General features: G+C 37.6%; 1 protein-coding gene across 1 annotated transcript in view; it reads left to right on the top strand.

Annotated features, from left to right (window-relative positions):
• The window catches only part of ENTPD1 (ectonucleoside triphosphate diphosphohydrolase 1), a 132,206-nt gene continuing 121,054 nt past the window's right edge, over positions 1 to 11,152 (top strand). Inside the window, exons 1-2 of the mRNA XM_078434675.2 lie at positions 1 to 81; positions 1,088 to 1,139. The gene's annotated coding sequence lies outside the window, so the exon portion shown is untranslated. The remainder of the gene's footprint in view (positions 82 to 1,087; positions 1,140 to 11,152) is intronic.

Here is an 11,152-nt window from a genome sequence, read left to right as displayed (position 1 = left end):
AGGACTGGGCCTTCCTCGATAGAGGGAAACCCTAGAGGCTGGGACGAGAATTGTACATCTCTTCCACCCGGGGTTCTGAAGGTGAGAAACTCTTTCTAAGGAAAAATAATGATCTCAGGGAAGAAAATACACTGAAGTTCATATATACCTTAAAAAAAGGTCACCTCTAAATATTGTATTTTTTGGAAACAGAAAGATTCGGCTTCTTAAATTTTAACATTGAGAAATAAATATTAAAAAAGTTAAACCTCAATAAATGTTGTAATCGTTACCTGTGGACTGTGTAGCTGCTATTAGAAAAAATGAAGAAGGGGGTGAGAAATGGGGTGGGAAAAAATGTGAGAAGCGAGGGAGAGAAAGAGTAAGGAAAGGAGAGACAGATTTTCTAGAAGAAGCAGGGATGGAAATAGCCAAAGGAGAGAGAAGAAAAATTAGTTTTTGCTATTATAGTCGCCACTTTTTGTAGCCCTCTTGGGAAAGTTTTGGTCTTTCCCAGGAGTGGCAGTGTTTTCTTCTCATTCTCTGAAACCCCATCTGATAGAACGTTCTGCAATGTTGGAAATCTTCTCTATCTGCATGTTCAGTGCTATATATGTGGCTATATATATTCAGGCTATATGTGGCTACTTTGACTTAGGAGCTGAATTTTAAAATTTTCATTAATTCAAAGTTAAGTAACTACATTTGATTAGCAGCTACCATTTGGACAGTGCAACTCTGGATGATCAAAATCTTGCTCCAGCTAAGACCCAATGTTTTCCTCAGTCTGCACAGGTCTGACATCTGTATTATTTCAGTTGCTTATTTTGGAGGTAGAAACTGAGATCTGGTAGGAGTTACTTAAAATCTGGTATACTTACCTAACCTCTAGCCACTACCTCCGTTTCCAGGTGAAAAACATAGGCAGATAAATTTTAGGATCCCTGACCTTTCTCACATTCTCTGACAAGGTATTGATATTCTAATGTTTTGAAGTCAGTAGCTAAATGTGTGTCTGTGGTACAAATGTTCTCAAATGTATTTTTATTTAGTTATTTACTTAGTTTTTATTGAAGTGTGGTTAACATAAATGTTACATTGGTTTCAGGTGTACCACATATTAATTCAACAATTCTATACATTATCCTGTGCTCACAATGGTAAGTGTAATCACCATCTGTCACCCAACAACATTACGATATTACTGATATACCTATGCTGTACTTTTCATCTCTGTGACTTATTTATTTTATAGCTGTAAGTCAAATATATTTTCATGTGATTGTGTGATGGACTGCTAGAAGAAACATGCATATTTGTGTTTGGGCATAAAGCATTTATCTACCTTATTAGTAATTTCTGGATGAAAGGGCAAAGTTTAGATCATTCAAATTATATGTATTTACTAGAACATAAACACAAACCAGGGAGTTTTGTCTCTTTTGTTCACTGATATATCCCAGGCCTAGAATGGCACCTAGGACATGTTAGATGTGCATTAAATATTTTTCTTTTCTTTTTTTTAATGTTTATTTATTTTAGAGAGAGAGAGAAAGACAGAACATGAGCAGGGGAGGGGCAGCAAGAGGGGGAGACACACAGAATCCGAAGCAGACTCCAGGCTCTGAGCTGTCAGCACAGAGCCTGATGTGGGGCTTGAACCCATCAACTGTGAGATCATGACCTGAGCTAAAGTGGGACACTTAACCGACTGAGGCACCCTAGCGCCCCTAAGGTTTATTTATTTTTGAGAGAGGGAGAGAGAGAATGCAAGCTGGGGAGGACCAGTGAGAGGGAGACAGAGGATCCGAAGCAGGCTCTGTGCTGACAGCAGACAGCCTGATGTGTAGCTCGAACCCACGAACCATGAGATCATGACCTGAGCTGAAGTCGGACGCTTAACTGACTGAGCCACCCAGGTACTCCTAAATATTTTTTATTTTTAAAAAAAATTTTTTTTTCAACGTTTTTTATTTATTTTTGGGACAGAGAGAGACAGACAGAGCATGAACGGGGGAGGGGCAGAGAGAGGGAGACACAGAATCGGAAACAGGCTCCAGGCTCCGAGCCATCAGCCCAGAGCCCGACGCGGGGCTCGAACTCACGGACCGCGAGATCGTGACCTGGCTGAAGTCGGATGCTCAACCGACTGCGCCACCCAGGCGCCCCTCCTAAATATTTTTTAAAAGAGTGTTTTGTTGAACTCTTTAGATTTAGCTCTGAATATTTAGAGTTTATATTATTTTGGGATTGCATGTGTTTATATAAAATTTCTATTGTACAACCAATTGGAGATTATTTTAGATTTACAAATTTGGAATTTACACTGTAACATCAATGGTAAATCAGTGATAAATTATTCCTGAATTTATTATTATTGGCAGAAGAGTCTGTTGATTGAGTAATTTTAGGGTGGAGTACAGAGAAATAACATCTCAGGATCTTTCTTTTTTTTTTTTTTTCACCTCGGGATCTGAGTTGCTCTTCCTTATTTTTAATTTTAGCACTTAACAAAGTTTTTAAAATAGCTATTTTTAAAAAATACTGTTTTTTGTTATAGTTGAGCAAAAATATTATTTGTGTTGTTATTGTTATATGTTAGTAGGAATCTGTAATACAGAACTCTCAATTCTTTTGAGATCTAGTATTAATATCTAAAAGGTAATTTTCATGAAGGAAAATGAAATTTATTCACACGTGTCATGCAGATGCCAGTTTTAGCATGGAGACCATGCTAAATTGAAATAGCTTAATATGACATCACTTCAGAACCAAAGATTTCCACATTAGATCATATGATACTAGCAGCTGTCTGTGTTTGGTATTAAAAGAGTTCAATATGTGCTTAAAAATTTAGCTGAGATTGAATCAAGATGGCCAACTGAGAGCAAGTTCTTGCCTCTCCCAACTCCTCCCTTCTTTCCCAAGTCTAAGAATTACAAACAAGTTACATGGGTTCACAAACTCATGTGTATCCATGCACATACTTTGACATTGAAAAACATGAAGGAGTGCTATCAATGGACCAGACATTGTGAGAATCCTTGAAAAAATAGGAAACAGATGGGATTGGACTGAAGGTAGACAGACAAAAATTGCGTAACATAGGCTTAATGCAGAAATGCAGATGGCTTTTGGGGATATTCTATGTACAGAGAAAAAAAAAAACTATTGGTATCAGTAGGCTCCTTGAACAATGTGTGAGTTATTGATTGAGGTACGGCTATAGAAGAGACAGGTGGGGCAGCCTCTCAACCTTACTCCCACTCATACATGCAGTGGATGGCAAAAGGACTTGTTCCTAAAGGGAACAGGGACAGTCTATGTAGGTACTTTTGCTGAAAAGCTGTGATGGCTTTTGATATCTGGGAGGAAGAGGGAGGCCTCACATCTTAGAGACTGATACTAGCTCACCTTGTCAAGCTGCACATGCAACATTCCTCCACAAATCCTTGAGGCAGAATGCAAAGAGAAAATCTATAAATAATATGCATTAAAAGACACATTACCTTCAAAAGAGAATAATAAGACACACGTCACTTTTTACAGAAATGTGGAAAGCTATAAAAAGTTAAATAATGTCTTAGAAGGAGCTAACCTAGTATTCTATACCCAGCAAAATATCCTTCAGACATGAAGTTAAGATAAAAATGTGTTTAGAAAACAAACATTGAGAAAGATCTCCACCAACAAACCCACACAAAAAATTGCTAAAGGGAATTGTTCAGGCTAAAGGAAAAATGATCCCAGATGGAAGCACAGATGCAGGAATAAATTAAGAGCAAGGAAAAAGATAAACACAAGGTCAATATATAAAACTCAATTGTATTCCTATATTACAAATATCATCTAAAATTTTTAGATGATAGAGTTTATAATAACAAAATTAAATACTTAGGAATAAATCTAAAATAGTGCAAGATCTCTGCATATCAAACTGTATACTATTTCTGAGAGGAATTAAAGGAGAGCTATACCAAATTGATGGCTAGGAAGACTTACTAATGCAAACATGTCAGTTCTTCCCAAATTGATGTGTAGATTCATTTCAGTCCCAGTAAAAATCCCAGCCTTTTTTGGGTAGGAATTGACTGGCTGATTTCAAATGTCATGTATAATTGCAAAAGGCCAAGAATAGACAAGAGAATTTTGAAGAACAAAGTTGGAAGGCCTACTCCTACTATGTATTACCTCTTATTATTAAGATAAATAATGTTTAGAACAAAATGGCATAGCTTTGGCTATAAGATAGACAAATAGACCAATGGAAAAGAATGGAGTCCAGAAACGGACCTACACATATGTGGTCACTTGATCTGTGACAAAAATGGTACTATAGTGCAGTGAGGAAAGGGTGATCATGTCAATATGTTGTATTGGGTCAATTGGATAGTCATAAGACAACAGTGTATCTTAACTAGCTATACATACCCAAACATTAATTTCACATAGACTGTAGACAGTTAACAATAAAGTTAATAAAAGGTAACACTGAAGAATATTCTCATGATCATAGGGTAGACAAATATTAAACTGGACAAAAAAATAACTGATCATAAAGAAAAAGATTGATTAAATTGTATCTTATTAAAATTGAGAACTTCTCTTAATGAAAAGACATCATTAAGAAAGCAAAAAGGCAAGATTCTAAATTTGTTCCCTTTAAAAATATTAGCTATGAACATGTGTTGAATCATTTTCATCAATTTGTACTTTAATTTTGGGAAAAGTGTAGATTCACATGAAGTTGTAGGACATAATACAGAGAGATCCTGTGTACTCTCTAAAGGTAACACCTTGCAAGATTACAGTACACATCATCAGAATATTAGTATTGGTATAATCCACTCATCTTCACTTTTTCCCAGTTTTACTTTTAAGCCTATATGTGTGTCGCAATTTTATTACGCATGTGGTCTCATGTTTCCAACACCACAGAGCAGTTCCGTCAGCACAAGGATCCCTCCCATTGTCCTTTCATAAACATTCCGTCTCCTCCCCTCCCACTTCCTCTCCTCAGGATCCTTTTTTTTAACCATTATTAATTTTTATAATAATCATGATTAAAATAACTATAATTTGAACAGCAGTTCACAGCATTGGTCCAAGTAAATCAAATAAATAGTATCCACATTTCTAATAGAAAGTAAAAGTTTGGTAGCTCTGGAGGAACTAATTTCCTTGCTTACTAAGAGATTAATAAACAATGCAAACATTATAGAGGAAAGAAATGTTTTCACTTTGAAATCTTTAAAAAAAAAAACGTTTCTTTAGTTGTTTGTATTAATTGCAAGCACTGTGCTAATTAGACACTGATTACCATTCCTAAATGAAACTCATTTGTGATAACCATCTTTTTCTTTACATTAAAGAAACAGAATTACATGCTATCTTTTTCTTCATATTAAAAGAAAAAGGTCGTGATCTCATGACTTAACATTTTGAGAAATACCACCAAAAAGACGATACTAATTTAGTAAGTCCCATCAGTCGAGTGCCTGCTTGCCTACACTCCCACCAACCCTGAATCCTTAATAATTTTGTCACTCAGACAAAATTTATCTTTCTTTTCTTTGATTATTGATGAGGAGGACCATCTTTTCATATGCTTACTGGCCATTTGCATTTCTTGTTGGGATTTGCATTTGCCTCTTTTTCTTTTTTTAATGACGAAAGTATAAATACTACCATCTCATTGTACAAAACTTAAATGATCCACAAGTATAAGAGTAAAGAGTGACACTTTTCTCCATTGCATCCCGTCATGTCCCATTGCCCACAGTTTTGTGTACATCCATGTAGTCCCCTTCCAGACATCTCCATATGAATATACATATAATACAAATTCTATTTTTAAATAAATCGGATCATATATGTGTACTGTTCCACAACTTGCTTTTCTTTTTTTGTCTCAAAAATAGATCCTGAGATCTTTAAATTTCTTTAATGGTTGAATAGGATTCAATACTACAAAAACCCCATTATTTAATTATTCCTTTATTTTTTCTCTTGCTATTACGTTGCCAAAGCAAATATCTTTTTCATATATTTGTGTGCATGTGTGTGAATTTCTTTGGATGGAGTTGTATAAGGTAGATTGTTGGGTCAAAGGATGTGCTTTCTGATAGCCTTCCCAAAGGTCTGTATAACTTACTACTTCCACCAAATGTATGGAAAGTTCTCATTTTCCCATATAGCCTTACCTACACTTGATAACTTTTATCTGATGGGCAAAAAAGAATAAAAGAATTATTTTGCATTTCCCTGGTTAATGGTGAGGTTGAAGTTATCTTCATGTTTATTGGCCATATAGTTTTATCATTAATTGTTTCTTCATATCCTTTACCTGTGAAAGCTTTTCCATTGGGTTATGTGTGGATATATGTTGTTTTTTGTTGAGCATCTCCTTCCCCATCCCCTGGTAACAATTCTTATTTATTGTGAGGAACCCATTTCCTGTGGCTTAGATGATGAGTACGTGACCAGGTCTGGCCTTCCAGAGTCCTGCAGCTCCTTAGCCACAGTGATTAAAGAACGGGCATGTGACTCAAGGTAGGCTAAAAAGAACTCTCAACAGAACTTGTGCTGGGACTGTTGAAAGAAGTCTCTGCAGAGATCCTATGAACTAAGGACTATGGAAGCCTGAATTTGTACCACGTGGAGAGAGTCTGAGGAGAAACCAGAGGCTAGCAGTAATGAACAAGGACTAAGTTCTGTTGTCATTTTTCTGGAGGCCCTGGATCCCACTGGGCCAAAAACCTGCCCTGCTTCTGAACTTTAAAGTTTTGTGAGCAAATAAAGTCCCTTAAGATTATTGAATTTTTCTGTCCAGATTAACATAGCTTATTTGTACTTTCTTATTGATTTCTAGAAAAGCTTGTGATTTAAAATTCTAGACTTATACTTTACACATTGTATAGGTTTTTAAAAAAATGTTTATTTATTTTTGAGAGAGAGACAGAGAGACAGAGAGCACAAGCAGGGGAGGGGCAGAGAGAGAGAGAGGGACCAGAATCCGAAGCAGATTCCAGGCTCTGAGCTGTCAGCACAGAGCCCGACATGGGGCTCAAACTCACAAAGTGTGAGATCATGACCTGAGCTGAAGTTGGCCACTTAACCAACTTAGCCACCCGGGTGCCCCTACACAGTGTATAGGTTAATAAAATGAGCATGGCCTTCCAAAAAAAACCAAAAAAGGGCACCAGGTATTTAAATCATAACATATTTTAGTGGCTTACCTATACTTACATACTAATTGAAACTCTCAAAGACCAATTCACGTGACTATTTTAAATATATTAGTAAATATTTAAACTAGAATTTCTATTTGAAAATAAACTAGAAATTAAACAAGCATTTAAACTAGAATTAAACTAAGATCTCTGTTCTAGCATCTACTGATTATCTTTTTTCATTCAGTTTGTGGTCTTTTTGGTTATTGGCATGATGAATGATTTTTGGTCAAAACCTGGACATTTTTTAATGTTTATTTATTTACCTGGAGAGGGAGAGAGTGCATGTGCAGGGGAGGCGCCGAGAGAGAGGGAGGGAGAGAATCCCAAGCAGGTTCTGCACTGTCAACACAGAGCCCAACATGGGGCTTCATTTCATGAACTGAGAGATCATGACCTGAGCCAAAATCAAGAGTTAGATGCTTAACCGATGGAGTCACCCGGGCACCCCGAAACCTGGATATTTTGGGTGTTTATAAGACTGTCTTATTTAAACCTTCTGTTTTAGCTAGTTCACTCTGACACTGATCTGGCAGTGGAAGTGGGGCTCTGCCCCGTTATTGACAAATGACAATAGAAATCTGGTTCCTCACTTGGCTTCCGTTAACACTGGAGGGGGTGAGGGAACAGCATTGCTTGCTATTTCTGGCATGGTGGTGGGTCAGAGCTAGCTTCCTCCAAATTTGGGATATATAAAGCAAAAAGAAAACTCAGGGAGTTCACCACTATGTCATTTCTAGGGACCCAAGGTCCCTAGCCAGTCTGCCTTCTTCCCTCCACCTTTTAGAGTTTTCTTCCTCATATACATATAATGTCCAGGGTTTTTAGTTGTACTTACTGACAGGAATATGGTAAAATATATCTATCTTCTCTAAAGTACGGGTATAACTTATTATAGAAAGGAATTGCCACCTCCTTCATGCTGTTGTAACTAGAAGGCCCTCTTTCTTCTTTTGTTTCTGAAATTGTTTTTCCTTCTCTCTACTTTTATATTTTCTATCACTGGTTTAATTAATAATCATTCCCAATGATATAAGTTAAAAAAATGTAACTCTATTCAAAGCATTCAAGTTATCTGTCGGTGTGTAACAAACCATCCCCAAATCGGACGGTACAAAATTACAACTATTTTATATTGTTATAGATTCTCTGGGTCAGGAATTTGAACAGGGTACAGCAGAAATGGCTTTTCTCTGCTTCATGATGTCTGGAGTCTGAGCTGGCATGACTGAGATAGTTGGGGGAGACTTTCATGACGGGGGTGCAGAATCATCTGTAGGTTTCTTCACTCACTTGTCTGGTATTTGGGATGGGAATATTTGAAAGCTTGGCTTAGTTGGGACTATTAACAGCAATGCCTGCATGTGGTCTATTTTTTTTTTAATGTTTATTACTTTTTGAGGGAGAGACAGAGCGTGAGCCGGGGAAGGGCCAAGAGAGAGGGAGACACAGCATCTGAAGCAGGCTCCATGCTGTCAGCACAGAGCCCCGGCACAGGACTTGAATTCGTGAACCATGAGATCATGACGCTTAACTAGCTGTGCCACCCAGGCACCCCATGCATGTGGTCTATTCTTAATGGCTTACACTTCTTCCCGGTATGGCAGCCCCAGGATAGTTGGACTTTTTATTTTTTTTTATTTTTTATTTATTTTTTTTTTTCCAACGTTTTTTATTTATTTTTGGGACAGAGAGAGACAGAGCATGAAGGGGGGAGGGGCAGAGAGAGAGGGAGACACAGAATTGGAAACAGGCTCCAGGCTCCGAGCCATCAGCCCAGAGCCTGACGCGGGGCTCGAACTCACGGACCGCGAGATCGTGACCTGGCTGAAGTCGGACGCTCAACCGACTGCGCCACCCAGGCGCCCCTAGTTGGACTTTTTAAATGGAGACTCAGGGCTTGAGGAATGACTGTTCTGGTGAGCAAGGCAGAAGCTGCAGAACCTAGTCCAAATTCACCTCAAAAGCCATATAGTGTCCCTTTCACTGTACTCTGTTGGTTGAAGCAGTTATAAGCCCATCCAGAGGGTATATGAACCCCCTACCTCTGTATGGGAGGTGTGTCAAAAACTTTGAGTCCAATTTTTACAATTGCCACAAAAAGGATATGAAACTTAAATATCTTGTTATACAAAGCATATATATTTAAGAAAATGTAAAAATTTTTTAAATTCGGTGTCTTAAAAAATTATTTTTCTTCTAATATATTAAATATTATTTGCGGGGCACCTGGGTGGCTCAGTCAGTAAGCGTCTGACTCTTGTTTTTGACTTAGGTCATCATCTCATGGTTTGTGGGTTCAAGCCCCGCATCGGGCTCCCCGCTGACAATGCAGAACCTGTTTGGGGTTCTCTTTCTCTCCCTCTCTGTCTGCCTGTCCCCTGTTTGTGCACGCTCTCTCTCTCTCAAAATAAATAAATTAATTAAAAAGTTTAAAAACATTAAACAATTATTTGCTAAATTTAAAGGCAAGGCGAAAAATAATAATGAATATCAAATTTTAATTTTATTTAAATGTAAGTTTTATTTAAATGTAAATGTAACTGTAAGTCAGTTTTTAAAAAGTTAATTAAGTCTTGCTAAATATTTCTGTAAGCCTGAAACTATTTATAATTGTAGTTGTCAATGAGAAGAATAAGTATTGTGTCTCATATATGTTATATCTAGACTTATATGCATACAAATTTAGGGTATAATTATCAAGTATATATGTTATATAATATTTAATTCTTCAGCTGCCTGTACAACTGTTATAAAAACTGTACTAAATTATGAATGGTGGATATGAAGAGTTCGAGAAAATGAACACTTTGCTCTACTGGCAAATATTTCATTATTCAAAAACTGTATTGCAGTCATGCTATTTGAGAGGAAAGAATTATAATCTATTTTCCCTAATTATTTTCCAGCTCAAATCCTCCCCACACTCTGAAATAATGCCCATTTCTTCTTCTTTTGTTTTTAAATGTTTATAAGTTTATTCATTTTTGAGAGAGAGAGAGAGAGCATGAACGGAGGAGGGTCAGAGAGACAGGGAGACACAGAATCTGAAGCAGGCTCCAGGCTCCAAGCTGTCAGCACAGAACCCAATGTGGGGCTCAAACCCACAAATTGTGAGATCATGACCTGGGCGGAAGTCAGATGCTTAACCTACTGAGCCATCCAGGTGCCCCAACAATGCCCATTTCTGATATCAGCAGTGCCTCAGTCTTCAATTCTTCATTTGGATACGGTCATCTTTTCTTTCATGGACACAGGAGAAGGTATATGGCAGAGTGTTTTTCTGGAGCCTGAATTGTGTGAAGCACAGCAGCAAATGTAGAACATTGTGAGTTGCCCAGTGCCATCACTGAGCCCCTGGTCCTGAGTGACAGAAGTGACCATGTAATTTTCACTAAATTCATCATTTGGGGTTTCTGGTTTATGGGTCCCTGTAGGATGCAGGACTAGGGCAGGGGCCCCTTGCCTGGGTTTGAAGGTGGTGCCACTTCTCTGGGAGCATGAACTTTTAAATTTTGTCTGTCTGTCTGGTCACTCTCACTGCTAGCTCTAGTTCAGAGTTTATAATCTGGGAAGCTTTCAAGAACATAATATTCCTTCGATAGTGTTTCCACAGTAAATTATGACCATGTTAAGGTTCAAAAGTTGATGGAATGTCAGTTTGTTCCCTGGAGTGCTTGGTCCAAGAAGTCCAGTCAAATGGTGGGATTTGTTTGGACAAAATGTGGAGCTCCAACATCTGGTGATGTGATCACACTTGGTACTCCCAAAGTTTCCTGACTTTTAGATTTGAGTTATAGTTTTGGTACATTGAATTTTCTTATTTATTTGAGGGAGAAAGGATTCATTTAACCAAGAGAAACTCTTAATCAATGAGCCTTGACAACCTCCAAAAGGTGAGGCCTCCACTTAAATTTACTTTCTAGAAATTTCTTCTCTAT

This window comes from Panthera onca, chromosome D2 (genome assembly GCF_046562875.1).
Source record: "Panthera onca isolate mPanOnc1 chromosome D2, mPanOnc1 haplotype 2, whole genome shotgun sequence".
Lineage (NCBI taxonomy): Eukaryota > Metazoa > Chordata > Mammalia > Carnivora > Felidae > Panthera > Panthera onca.
This window is presented reverse-complemented; position numbering and strand designations above follow the sequence as displayed.